The following is a 14,522-nucleotide window of genomic DNA, read 5'->3' as shown; positions in this document are numbered from 1 at the left end:
ATAAATGAGGAAGGACTGAGAGAAAAGGAACGATGTGTTGCCCTATCTTTTCCTGACCTTCTCTGTCATCATTTTAAGCATAAGTGGTTGGCAAATACAAGGAAGTAACACACGAAAGGGTATGATAGGATTGTGTTTCTTAGGCCTTCATTGGATTTTTTTGCATCTGAAGCAAAGTTTGGTTCAAAAGGGAAGCATGTCCCCTAGGGGCTGTCAGCACCCCGTTTACTCAGTTGTATGTATAACTTGCTTACCTTGTACTCACTCTGAGTCTCACTGAATTTGCACGCTTCGTGGATGCCCTGGAATTCTGTGCTCATGAGGCAACACAAAGACTGTAACTGGAATGGAGCTGCCGAAATGGTGGACACACATATTCTGATTATATCCTTTCCTCATGAGCATGCTCTGGTGGCCCACTGGACTTCACTTAAAATACACATGTTCAAAGATAAAATTATTAAGAATTTCAAGATGGCAACAGCAGAGCGTTAACCCAAGAGTGGCGCCCTACTGAGCCTGGATCCCGTGGCCCTGCATAGGTGACGCCCCTCTGAAGCCAGCCTAGTCACCTTACACTCTCCTGGACCTGCCCTCTCCTTTTCAGCCCTTTGGTCTCCATACAAGTCACTGGAACCTCTCTCGCAGCTGTTACAATAGTTTCCCTACTTCCTGTTGTCTTCCCTGTCCTTCCTCCATGTCCTGAGAGAGACCTTCATAAAGCACACATTTAACCTGGTCCTTCTAACCCCTCTCCTCTTACATCCTTTTATGACAATAAAGTATAAAATGCTAAGCATGGCATCCAAGGCCCTCGGTGACCTATCCCTGTCAGCCCTGCAGTTTCACCTCCTCCAACACTCAACCCATGACAAAGTAGTCTTTATCCAAGCAAACATTTGACTGATGAGTACTGTTGCCAGATTTCACAAATAAAAATCCAGGATGCCCGTTTAAATTTGTCTCATGCATATTTGGGACATATTAACCAAAAAGATTATTTGTTATTTATCTGACATTCAAATTTGAACTGGATGTTAACTGTATTAGCCACTGGATCTCTCTTTTTCTCCAACTTACACCTCAGAGGCTGCCCCCTCCTGGAAGTCTCCCTGGGTTTCCTGTCACTTCCCTTATCACAACACCAACACATTGCTCTCTTTGGTCTGTGATGTTTGGCCCCCAGCAGACCTGGGGCCAAGCAGCCTGATTTCAAAGTCTAGAGTCACTCTCCTCTAATTGTGACAAGTCACTGAATCTCTTTCTGCCTCACTTCCTGCATCTATAAAGTGAGCATGATGAGGCTGGTGGTGATGAGAGTAACAGTGCCTGCTTCCCAGGGTTCTTGTAAGGACTCAGAAGTTCGTACATGTGTAAACCACTTAGAATGATGGCTGGCACATAATCAATGGTAATTCTTTGCTGTGGATTCCTGGCCAGCAGAACCTACGTTCTGTTTATTGCACCCTTGGCTCCTAATACCATACCTGGCACACAAATGAGGAGTGCTTGTAGAATGAACCTACCTTCTTTAAAAGCCAACCTGACTTTGAGAAGGAAGATTATAAAAACGTTTCCTGGCCTGAGGCTTTATCCAGGGACCAGGAAGGCTCCTGTTGACAGGGCTGTTTTCCTCCCCAGGCCCCTGGGGGTCCTCCTGGGGCAGCTCTCCACCCTGGCTTCTGTTACTTCCACACACTCCCTGGTTCTTGGCCTCATCACCGCCCTGGCTCTTCCCTTCTCCTGTCTCAGCAGCCACGTTGCTGGATGTGCAGCTGAGCCCCGCTGTGCAGGCGGGGGCGTGTATTGTGCACCCCCCTGCCTTACCTCTCCTGGTCCAACATCTGGGCCAGACTCTTCTGCTCCTGTGACCCAATTCTGACAAACTCCGGAGAAGAAACGTTTCCTATCACTGAAACCAAGGAGCAGAGGAGAAAGGGGAGATGGGCAGGAACATGTGTGGGAAGTAAGTGTAGATAAAAGTCTGAGAGAAGGAATAAGAAAACCATATTATCCCTTTCATGTTATTCTCTGGCCAAATAAACTCTGTTCGGGCAGGAAAAAGAGCTGCTGGGCTTGAGCCAAGGAACTTTGCACTGTTGTGTGACAGTTCTCAGCTGGCCAGAGCTTCCTCTCCTGCCCTCACTGGCTGGCTCATGGGTCTGCACAGAAGCAGATTTGCCCCCTACCTGGTTGGTCTGAGGTAAGGTCCTGTTCCTCGGGGTCAGCGCGGGCGGCCACAGCAACAGGGCAGGCCTGCTGCGCAGCTGAATCGGTTGGTTTAGAGGTCAGGCTTTGTGCCAGACTGAGCCAGGTTCACTCTGGCATTGCTACTCGCTGGCTGAGTGACTTTGCTCCATTATTCAACTTCTCTCAGGCTCTATTTTATGCAAAAATTGGGACCGTAATACCTCCCTGGCAGGTTTGGTGCAAAGAGGAGAATAAACAAAAACTCGCACCCCTGGGGCTTACCTGAGTCCTGCCTGGGCATGCACACAGCTCCTAGAGCAGGGAGAGCACTGGATAACTATCGGCTTTTATGATTGGTACCTTAGAAAGACGGTACAGTAGGCTTCTGAAATGTGATCTGCTCCTAAAAAGGAGCAAAGTTGGAATGAATGAGATTCTTCCCTCCTTTTCTGTGATCTGATTCATTTCAGAGAACTCTGTAGTTTTCTTGTGAGACAGCGAGGGGAGGCTTCAGAATTCTATGTAGAGGGCAGATGTATGTATATGTCCTGGGGGGCCTGAAGCTGAATCTGCACAGACCTTCTCATACTATTGAAAAAAAAAATGTCAAGAATGTAAAAGATGTTGAAGGTTTGGGAGGCACAGTCCCAAATTTATTAAATATGTTTTCACATTAAAAATGACTAGGAAGGCCAGGCTGAGTGTAAAGAACACTGGCAGTGAATTGCGATAAAAGTAACTCACTTTAGAGAGATTAAGAGCTGTCATCATGTTAAGGGATGTTAAGGAAAAGACCTTCAGCCTCCCTGGACCTTGGTGTTTGCTTTGTTTGTATAAGTTGAGGGGCAGGGATTGGACTGAAAACCTATAAGGATCCTAGAGTCTCAGCATCCCCAGAACCCGTGTCCCCTGAATCGGCAAGCGGATTCTCAACCACTGCGCCACCAGGGAAGCCCCAGTATCCTTCCTTTATTCACACCTATCTCCACCTCTTCTCCCTCTTACTGGTTGGGAAGCAGCTCATTTGGCAGGAAGTAACCCCCGAGGTGACTGACTTTCCAGCCAAGGTGTAAAGGACAGCGAGCTCCCCTGTCCCCTCTCCCCCGAGGTGAGAGCGGGGCCCATGGACGGCCAGCAGCAGCAGGGGCGGTCCTCTTAGGTCATGATCTCGGACAAGGATGGGACCTATCAGCACCACAGAGGGCAGGCCTGTAGCTCTTCCACCGGGAGATGCCAAGTCAGAGTCCCTGGACACTCACCATTTTTCCCAGCGATAAGACTTCACTGAAGCCACTTCTGGCCAGACGGAAGCAGGTGAGGATGCTCTTTAAAGGGACAGAGAGCTGTGCACATGTTTAGTTCTCTCTCTTCATTTTAGCCTCTTTGCAAATGGTCTGAATCATTTCTGGAAATTCCTTTTGGGCTTTTTTAAAAGCACTACTTAGGCAGTATTTCTTGGGAAATGGTCTGTTTATCAAATATTCGCTGCCTTTGTGTAAACCACCACTGTCTGTTTGTATTCAACACTGTGGGGGAAAGAAAGAACTGCCAGGAAAATTTGTGAAAGACTTAACGGTCAAAAAAGATAACTGGGTATCTCTTCAATGGAATACTGACATTGCCTAGCAGACCTCACACTGGAGATCTCTGACTCTGTAGGACTGAGCCCTTGTTTCTTTTTCTAGACCATTTACAACTTTGTAGAGACAGATGTTAACTTGTAGAACAGTGAGAGTAATACAAATGGTTCTTGTGCTTGGTGATGTAGATGACTTCTCTCTGACAGAGAATATAAGATTTTATAAATCAAATCCTCATTTGAACCACTTTTAACATTTTTACTGGTTTTCTTATTAATTAATAATTTAAATAAATCATTGACACATTCTTTTTATAGATTTACCTTTTTAAAAAGTTATCCTTTATTAGGACATACACGGTTTTCACTGTAAAGCCATTACCAGAACAAAATAGCTAGGAAATGGTACAAAACAGTACACAATCTAGGGTTAAATTTTATGGAGGGAAGAACAAAAATACAGAAATGAGGAAGTCCTCTGTAGGTTGCTGTGGGAAATAATGACTAGTCAAACAAAAAAACATGATGCTTTAGTTTCAGGAAAAATTGCCAGAACCTACTCTGTCAATAAAAACTCTACTGTATTAGGAAGGTAACAACAACTGATTTTTCACTGTTCCTTTAATCCTAACGACAATGACATTTGTCAGATATTGGGAGGAAATTTGCTTATGCTCCATGCATTGACCTTAGGCTGTTACATTTATGTCCAGTTATGACTCTGTTCTGGCTGTACAGGTAGTTTCTATTTTGTTAATTTAACTTTTTCTACACATATAATGTGTCACTGAATTTGTAAAACCTCTTTGGAAAGGCTCTCTGTTCACAGAGAATCCTTTTTCTGATAGAGAAATAAAGGGTTTACAATCTCACTTTTCTTTTTCAACTCAGTGGTGTTTATTGGATGCTAACTAAATGAATCGCATGGGCTGGGTGCTAAGGGAGATTGAAAAGAAACACATGCATAAAAGTTCATATAGATAGCCAAGTTCTCTTCTCACAATTTTCTTATTGAGCTGGTGGTGCTGGTAGCACAGGTAATATTATTGAACTCTCCACTTCATAGGAAATCAAGACAGAGGGACACTGGATGGCTTGGCTGAATCCACAGGTGGAATAAGCAGTGGGGGTGGGACTAGTACCCAGGGCTTCTGATTCCCAGCAGCATCGACTTCCCTACCAAAAATATACTTCTCTCAACGACTGCAAGTAACTTGAGGGGCTCCCACATTTGGGGTGATTCTCAGTGGAAGGCTCCTCTTCTCATAATCTGAGGAAAAGGGAACAATTTCCATCCCTTCCTCCGGATCCCAGTTTCAGTTCCATATTTCAGGAGTGATTTGTGCCTCATTGATTTAACGCTGGGTCCCAGAGCCTTTGTGTTTATTTGTTGTTGTTTTCCATGATGACTCTCAAGGTATCTTGGTTTCCCAACCATCCTGTGGGAGAGAATGGGGCAAAGCTGGAGTCACTCTCCCAGCCAGGCTCCTCTGCCACTGGGCTGGCCCAGGAATCTCAGAGAGTCCGGAGACATCCTCTGTGTGCTCCAGCACCCACAGTCCTTGGCCGTTTCTTGCTTTTCTCTGCAGGAATAACGCCCAGCACTTCCGGCTCAAGCACCCTCTTGCTGAAGGACTTTCCTTGGGCAGCAGCTCAGACTTCACTCTTGCTTCTTCTGGGACTTCTCCTGCTGGCTGCTCTTGGTTTCATCTGGAAGCTTCGCCGGGAGAAAGAGCGAGAATGCTGCACCAAAGGTAAAGCAATCAGAAGACCGAGGCAGTGAGGTCCAAAGAAGACTGTGGAAAATGGATTGGACAGAGGGGAAGGGAGAGGACAAGGATGAAGAGGATTAAGGGGATTTGAAGGTACGGTTTTTAATTCAGTCCTTCTTCTCTCAAAACCAGCAACCCTACCTCGTTATTTCCCTCACCCTGTGACGCTGACAGTGCCCTAGCTTTCCTAGCTCTAGGACAGCTCACAGGACTCACTGCACACATGATGCAGGAAGGGGTCTCCCCGAGGCCCTTTCCACATAAACCTGGCTCATCTCTTGTGGACAGTACTGATTCATTTCTTGTCCTTTTGCAGAGAAACTCCAAAGAGAGCTCCGTAAGTGCTGTGCTTCCCTCTCCTGTGTATACGATTTGAGGCCCTCTCATGTGCCATTTATCTCATGAGGTTTCTTTGTCCTACTTCAGGCTGGAGAAAAGCCCAGAAAGTGGATGGTGAGTAAATTGGAATTTTTCTTTTTCCTCTAAGACTTTATGCGCTTCATTTAATAGGTGCCTTTCTCCTGATTCTTTCCCCTGAGGCCTTGCTTACTCTTACACTATCTGGACTTACGCCATAGAATCCCAATAATTCTGTTCATACCTCATGGATGCCCCAAAGGTTTTTCTTCTCTTTTTTTTTTTTCCTTTTTGGCTGCATCGGGTCTTCGTTGCGGAGCACGGGCTTCTGAATGCACCGGCTTCTCTTGTTGCAACGCACTGGCTTCTCTTGTTGCAGCACTCGGGTTTCTGAGGTTGCCGCACACGGTCTTAGTTGCTCAGTTAGTTGCTCTGGCAAGTAGGGATCTTCCCGGACCAGGGCTTGAACCCGTGTTCCCTGCATTGGCAGGCAGATTCTTAACCACTGCGCCACCAGGGAAGTCTCCCAAAGGTGTTCAAACCTGTGGCCAAAACTGAACTCCATCTCCTTTGCTGTCAACCTGCCCTTCCTCCTGGACCCCCTGCTGCACAATGCTGCCAGCACCCACCGAAGGAGCCTCCTCTCCTCCCCTCAGGGCAAGTCCTGTTACTGCTTAGCCCAGGACCCCTTCTGAGGCATAGAATACCTCCCCCAGTTTTTCTTCTTTTAACACAGATCCCTGGGATTAGGTTACCAAGACCCTTCTCTTAACAGCAAGCTGCTTCCATTCCCCCAAGAATTCCCCCTTTTCCTTTTAAGACTTTTAGTTTAAATAAATATTAGGAAACAGACAAGAAATCTGAAAAACAACCAGCATAAACAAGACATTGCTTCTGAAAAGTTTACCATTGTCTAGAGTTTCAAAGTAGATTTGCTAAAATAGAAACCAGATTACATTCCCCTCAAGTCCCAAACCTTCTGTGGCTTCCCATTGCCTTCTGCAGTCTTACTGGGTGGGGGATGCTATGGACATTTGTAATCCTAAAAGGATTTTCAATATTTTTTTTGAAAAATTGTCTGAATGTTAATTTTAATCAAAACAAACACAACCTAAGCAGATCCTATATCACCTGCTTAACATCCTTGTAATTAATTATTGCTGAGTGGTTCCAGTTTCCAAGCTAAATGCTATGTTCATAATTGCATTATTGACAAAGGAACTCCCTAATGACAGATTTTAACTACATTTTTTTAATTGGCTCCCTCAGGACTTTGAAGGTATATTTTCAGATGTATTTGGAAATTAATTTTTGCCTAACCAAGGTTCTTACGTAACTCAGTTGAAGAAACGCTACACGAAAAGATAAAGTCCAATCCGTGCACTTTTTAACCCCGCAATGCAGTCGCTCGTTGGTCCAGTCCTATTTCTGCTCCATCCCTGGACACTCGCTGGCACACACTGCCCTACACTGGCCTGACCACACCTCCTGCAGTGCCCCAAATCCATCATTTGGTTTCCTACCCCTGTGCCCATTTCCTCTGCCTGTTCACCACACCTGGTTGACCTTGTTTGTTCTACTCATTCAGACAAACTGGGACAGGCTTCTTAACCTCTCTGAAGTTCTATTTTTCCCGCCCAGAAATTGATTTAATTACAACTACTACTTTGAGCAGATGTTAGGAAATGAGTTAAAGGGGTGGAGGGCACCCAGTACAGACGTAGCACGTAGCTAAGTTCAGTGAACACTAGCTGTGATCCTTCATCACCACATCCTGTTCCCACATCTCTGAAGGTAATGCAACCTCAGAGAGAAAAGAGGAGGGGGAGTTGCCAAACTTGCTGCCCCACGACCTGCACCTGCCCTTTCTAATCTGTTTGCTCTGATTTCAACAGAGCAGATGTCTTTTTGCCTTTCTGAGGCTAGTTCCCCATTCTCGTCCTAGACCCCTCACTCTCCAGCTTCCCTCAGGGATTCCCTATTCATTTCATTCATTCATTCATCAACTCAGCAAAGATCCATGACTATTAGCTATGTGCCAGATACTCTTCTAAGTGCCCAGGGCACAGAAATGAACACCACAGAACTTTCCCATTCACAAAGAACCTACCTTCCAGTGGAAGAAGACAGAAAAAAAAAAAAAAAAAAAAGAAAAAGAAAGAAATAGTAAACTATACAGTTTGGCACACGTTAATATGTACTCAGGAGATAACAGAATATTGCATTGGAAGGTGTAGTTTAAAATAGGGTGATGAATTATACACCTGGAGCTCACAAAATATTGTACATCAACTATATTTCAATTTAAAAAATTAAAATAAAATAGGGTGATGTTGAAGTAGGGGAGCAAGCCACAGGAATAGCTGGGGGAAAAGCATTCCAAGAAGGGAGAACCGCAGTGCCAAAGCCCAGAGGCAGAAGCACACTGGTTTGTCTGAAGAGTAGCAAAGGAGCCAGTGTAGCCAGAGGACGGGGAGTAACCAGGAGAATCAGGAGGGGTAGGATCCGAGGGGCCTGGAGGGCCAGATCACATACGCCTTGAAAGTAATCATGCTGGCCTTGGCTTTGCCTCTGAGAAAGGAGCCACCAGTGAATTTTGAGCTGAGGAGGAACTGAGCTTGACTTAACGTTTTGAGAAGTTACTTTAGATGCTAAGCTGAGACTGGGCTGTGGGGGGAAGAGGGGAGGCTAGGAAGGGCAGGATAGAAGCCTGGAGACCAGCTGGGAGCTGCCGCAGAGATCAAGGGGAGAAATGAGCATGCCTTATACCCAGGGGGAGTGCTGGAAGTGGTGAGAAGGGGTCAGTGCTGGATTGATTTTAAAAATAGAGTAAGAAGGCCTTGCTGATATGCTTCAATGCGGCATGCAAATAAAGGAGTGGATCAAGGATGACGCCGAAGTCCAAGGCCTAAGAGACTGTAAAGATGGAATTGCCGTTTTCTGTGATAGGAAACCGAGAGAGAAACAGGTAGTGGGTGTAAGGGGAGTGGGTAGCACGGAATGGAAATGTGCAAGAGGGTATTAGTGATCCAATGGAGATGCAGAGTAGGCAGTTGGATAACCAAGTGTGCAGTCCATACAGGAGGTCAGGGCTAGAAATATAACTTATTGTTTTTGCTCCTCGGTGTCATTTTCTTTTTTTTTTGTGACCTTGCATAACTTAAAATGCCTTTTTTTAGATTAAAAAATTGTATTAATTGGAGTATAGTTTATTTACAAAATGGTGTTAATTTCAGGTGTGCAGCATGGCCATTCAGTATTTTTGCAGGTGTTATTCTAAGTCCTCCCCAGATAACTTAAGTAGCAAGTGTTAGTCTGATCTCCATCCTACAGATGAAGAAACAGGAACATTGAACAGTTAATTAAACTGGCTTTGGGTTTCATGGCTAATGCGTTGTGGCTAATAACATATTGGGATCGACAGAAGAGCCGTGAGCTAATAGCCAATAAGACACAGGGCCCAGAACACACTAGCAGCTCCCCAGGTGAAGGTACAAAAAAATGTGTGGGAGTCCCTAATCACAGCAAGACATATTAACTATGAAAAAGAAATTCTTCCTGCGGAGACTAACTAAATAAAAGAGACAGATTTCCAGGCAGCTGGCCATCCTTCCTGCATGCAGGACAGTAAACTAGGTCATGGAAAAGATGCAGGAGAAGATGAGGTCAGGTGCCTGACCGTGGAAATGAGTGAAGCATGATCACAGTGAGGAAAGGAGTGAATCCAGCAGAGTTCTGTCCTGTGTGCAAGGCTGTGTCCTGTGTCCTGTGTCCCAAGCAATGGCAGCCTTCACATGAGTTTGCAGAAGCTGGTGCCTTTCAGCCACTAAGGCACAAAGCCGTCTAATTTGGGGAATGAGGAGAGATGAGTAAAGAGCTCCCAGTGGAGTCCAAGCCCATGCTTAGGAACCAAGAAGGGGAAACAGAAGAGTGCATTTCGTCCAGCCTCCCTCTTCCTAGACACTGTCCTTGTGAGGAACATGAGGGAAGGCAGCCAGACAAGTGCTAGAGATGGGTGAAGAGGGCACCAAGGACGGGAAGGAGAGGCAGCCAGAGCACAGAAAAGGCCAAGAAATGTATGGCTCTGGCCAGAGAGCACTCACCTCTCTTTTTTCTATTGCAGATTGGAGAACAGCTCGGTCCTATGCTGGTGAATGGCTGTCTAATTCTTATGGCCTCAGGCCTAGGACTCCATAAAAGAAGATCTTAGTGGTCTTTCTCCATCTTCCAGCTCCAGATAGTGGCCTGACTGGGCGGGCAATGAATGGAGACCCAGGGAGAATAGCATCAAGATCAAGTGCTGCCCAATCTCAGTTCAGCACCTGCACCTACTGCCTTTCCAGCAGTTTAGACTGTGTTTTTCTTTTTTCTTCTTAAAGTGCTGCTCATCCACTTTCTCTCTTGGGTTTTTCTACTCTTCAATATCTTTAGCATCATGGGCCTGAGGGTATAACTAGAAAGGCTTCATTCAAATGACGGTCCATCTCTAGTGGGTTATGTGCATCTTAGAGGAGATCTGGCAACTCTGTCCACCTAAGCTCCTCTGCCCTCAGAGCAGAGGTGCCACTTGGTACCCAGTTCCCCCATGGAGAATCCTAGAAAGAGGAGGGATAAATAAAATCTAGTAAATTGTCTTTCAAAATTGCTAACATTTATTGAGCAGCTACTACTGTGCACCAGGAGCAGCTCTGAGTGCTTTACGTATATTCTTCCATTTATGGGTCCTCACAACAGCCCTAAGAGTTAAATGCTATTATTATGCCCATTTACATAATAAATGTAAGAAAAAAGAAATTAATCCACAAAGAGGGTAAAAACCTTGGCTTCAAATCACACATCCAGGAAGTCGTGACATCGGGATACAAGCCCAGGGAGTCTGGTCCCACCGGCTATGTTCCCTCCCCTCACCATGTGGCGTAGGGTTGGAATAGATCTGCTCTGATCCCTTATCCTTAACATGAAGGAGGCTCAGTAATTTCAAATAACTGGTCCAACTGAAAGACTTTCTCTTTGAAGTGATATTGTTTGTTTCTTTGTTTGTCTCAAGACTGAGTTCCTTGACAGGCATGGCCTGTGTTTTACCATCTGGGAGTGCTCGGTATCTAGCACATGCAAGAAATGGCCACAGAAACAGTATATGCAGGGAACTGACTTTGGGTCGTGGCTTGTATTCGTCAGGGTAGGCTAACTGTTGAAACAAACAGCCCCAACAGCTCATTAGGTAAACACAATGAAAGTGTATTTCTCCATCTCTTCAGTGTTCAGGACAGATCATATGGGCATGTGGGAGCTTTGCTCGACATGGACCCAGGGCCTCACTCTACTCCGTACTGAGAAAGCAAATGGCAGAAAAAGGAGTGGAAAGAATGTGCAGAAGGTTTCTCATCGGCCAGGCCGGAAGTAGCTAACTCTTCTCCTGGATACCCAAGGGAGGCTGGGAAATGTCATCTAGCTGTGTCCCCAGGAGGAAAAGGAACCAATGTTTGGTGAACACGTAAAACTTTCTCCCATATGACTCTTCTAAGCTAGGAGATTCAGGGAAAGTCTATTAAAGATGGGTATTGATGAGATCAGATATTTTACACAGTTGGCCATAAAGCTCTGGCCAAATGGTCCTCCACCCAGTCTCCTGGGGCTTCAGGTTGGCAGAGAGGCATGGCTGAAAGGCTGCCCATGGGACATTCCCCAGACCTTCGTTCTGCAAGTATTATTAAGCACCAGTTGTGAGGCAGTGTCTGACAATGCTAGACAGTGGGGATGCAAAGATGAACTAACATAGTCTCTACCTTTTGGGGTCCTAGCCTAGTAGAGGAGAGAAACGTGAAATAATAATAGTGCAGTGACATGAGAAGGGGTTGTACAAAATGCTGTGGGAGATGGGTGGGGTGGGGAGCAGGAGAAATGTGATTGGCCACCCCCTGCTCCTGGGGTCCTGGAACCTCTGGCTTTGGGGAATCTGGATTATCTCCTCCTTGTAAGTTTCTGAGCTCTCCTAGTAGCTCTTTGAAGCATGTTCTTGAGGACATTTCCGGGAGAAACTTATCACTCCAGCTATTTTGTAGAGGAAGCAAGGGAACTTCATGGGTTAGAACCAGCTTCTTTTCCCCCTCTTCCCAGTCACTGAGGACACTGGGATGCCCGAGTTGATGGGCCTCTCTTTTTTTTTTTTTTTTTTTTTTTTTTTTTTTGCGGTATGCGGGCCTCTCACTGTTGTGGCCTCTCCCGCTGCGGAGCACAGGCTCCGGACGCGCAGGCCCAGCGGCCATGGCTCACGGGCTTAGCCGCTCCACGGCATGTGGGATCCTCCCGGACCAGGGCACGAACCCGTGTCTCCTACATCGGCAGGCGGACTCTCAACCACTGCGCCACCAGGGAAGCCCTAGGGCCTCTCTTCTCTCTTGCTCTTTCCGCAGCTCATGTGACTCTGGATCCAGACACTACCTACTCTGAACTCTTTCTGTCTGAAGATCACCGAAGCGTTAGGCGGAAAAAATCGTGGCAGGATCTCCCCAAAAACCTGAGATCTTTTCTTTTGAGCCTTGTGTGCTGGGCCACGAGTCCTTCTGTTCGGGGAGACATTACTGGGAGGCGGAAGTAGGCGACAGGACTTACTGGGAGCTGGGGTTTTGTAAGGAAAACATAGAAAGGATGTAGGGGAATCATAGAGTCACCTCAGAATGGGTTCTGGGCCATGGAACTCTATGCTGGGAAGTACCAGGCCCTCACCTCCCCTTGGACCGTCCTCCCCCTGAACGAGGCCCCCAGCTGGGTGGGGATGTTCTCGGACTATGAGGCTGTGGATGTCTCCTTCTATAGTGTGGCCGATGGGTCCCACATCTACACTTTCCCCCAGGCCGCCTTCTCTGGGCCTCTTCGGCCTTTCTTCTGCCTCTGATTCTAACACCCAACCCCTCTGACTATCTGCCACTGAGGCCACCTCTCTCCAGACTTTCTCTTGGTTAACGTCCAGGGGAGAACTTGGCACTGGGGTTGAGGTGCCGTACTTCTGGGGACAACGCCCCCAAGGCTCCAGCTGAGCCAGCAGTGGAGGCTGAGCCCCTCTGACCTTTGCTGCAGCTAAAGACTAGGGACATTTTATAATTCTCCAAGGCTGAGTGGTGCAGAGGCCAAGAAAGGACAATGCGACCCTACAGAATCTTGTCAAGAGAGTCTGTCTGGTGTTGCCATCCCAGCTGGAAACTGGAAAAGGAACCCTAAAAGAAAGCAGAGACAAGATACTGATGGAAAGACTAGCTAGGTGGAGAGTGATCTCTGATCTTGAGCTCCTTGTCTTTAATGTCTGCATAACAGCAGGAAGCTGGATCTGGATGGGCCTTGGCTGTCTTCTGAGTCTTTTCATAAAAGACATTATTTCATTTTGACGCATATACAACCCAGGGAGAGACTGAATAAAGTGCACAGAGAAAAGTCACTTCTCCAGACCCTGCTGCTCTGGGACTTGATGCTGCCTTCAACATTCTTACATCTAATGCCAATCAGAGCACCTCTAAGTGTGGCGAGCATTGCCCTCTGAGGAATGCGCCATTAAGACCCTCATAAGCCTCAGGGCCCGATTGTACTCTCCTTGGTATGCATTCTGGACTTTATGGTTTGAACGTAAAAGAGGAGATGGCCTTTGGCCAGATCGCTCCAGAGACCTGCTCAGATACTGAGAGTCCCTGGTTGTTCCCTAAAGCTAGGAAAAGCAACCCTGGAGGGGAAGTTGGTGCCTTTGTGGAACAAGCAATAAACCCGCTGATGCAGATATGGTGGCGACTAGTCGAGACGAAAGCCCAGTTCTATAGAAAAATGTTTATACAAAGTTTCTGCTTCACAATGACTATGCAAAGTCTCTGCTTCACAATGACTATGCAAAGTCTCTGCTTTACAATGACTATGCAAAGTCCCTGCTTTAGGGGTGTATATATATATATATATATGGCTATGCTTTGTTATTAAATTTGCCTTGCAACAATCGGTTGTTTGTGCCCTTCTGATCCCATACCTTGGTGCTTTCCATTCCCTACCCCCTCTCGTCGATTGTTGCTGCACTTTGAGGACCCGCCGTGGCTGGTGGCATCTAAGAGTCCAGTCATTCCTTGTAAAGCAATTGCAATGGTCCTTTCAGTGACACTTTTCACCCCAGATCCAAGATTTCTTTTCCAGTTTGTGAATTTGTTTACTGCTCCTTTCCCTAAATATCTTCCTACCTTTAGAATATTTTACTTCATCAACAGTAAAGTGCGTATTCTTTAACTTTTTTCTATGCTTATACAAATACACGTACACACACAGTTTTTCTAATGAAAATTGAGCCTTGTTATATTTGTCCCATATATGCTTCTTTACTTAGCACCAAATCTTAAATAAAAATCTTATATTGTTCATAATCAACGTGGTTTTCTTTCTTCCCTGTTACAAATAATGCTACTATAAACATCTTTGTATGTAAATCGTTTTGCACAGCTCTTGTCACTTCCACTGAATAAATTTCCAAATTGCATTTGTCATTAGGATAAATTCTTAAAAGTGCAATTGCCATACAAAAGGGACTTGAAATATTATTAGGTACAGAGCTACCTATTTCCTGCAAAAGAAGTTTCTGCGTACAGTTTGGTATCTAG

The sequence above is a fragment of the Kogia breviceps genome, chromosome 10 (genome assembly GCF_026419965.1).
Source record: "Kogia breviceps isolate mKogBre1 chromosome 10, mKogBre1 haplotype 1, whole genome shotgun sequence".
In the NCBI taxonomy this organism is placed as follows: Eukaryota; Metazoa; Chordata; class Mammalia; order Artiodactyla; family Physeteridae; genus Kogia; species Kogia breviceps.
This window is presented reverse-complemented; position numbering follows the sequence as displayed.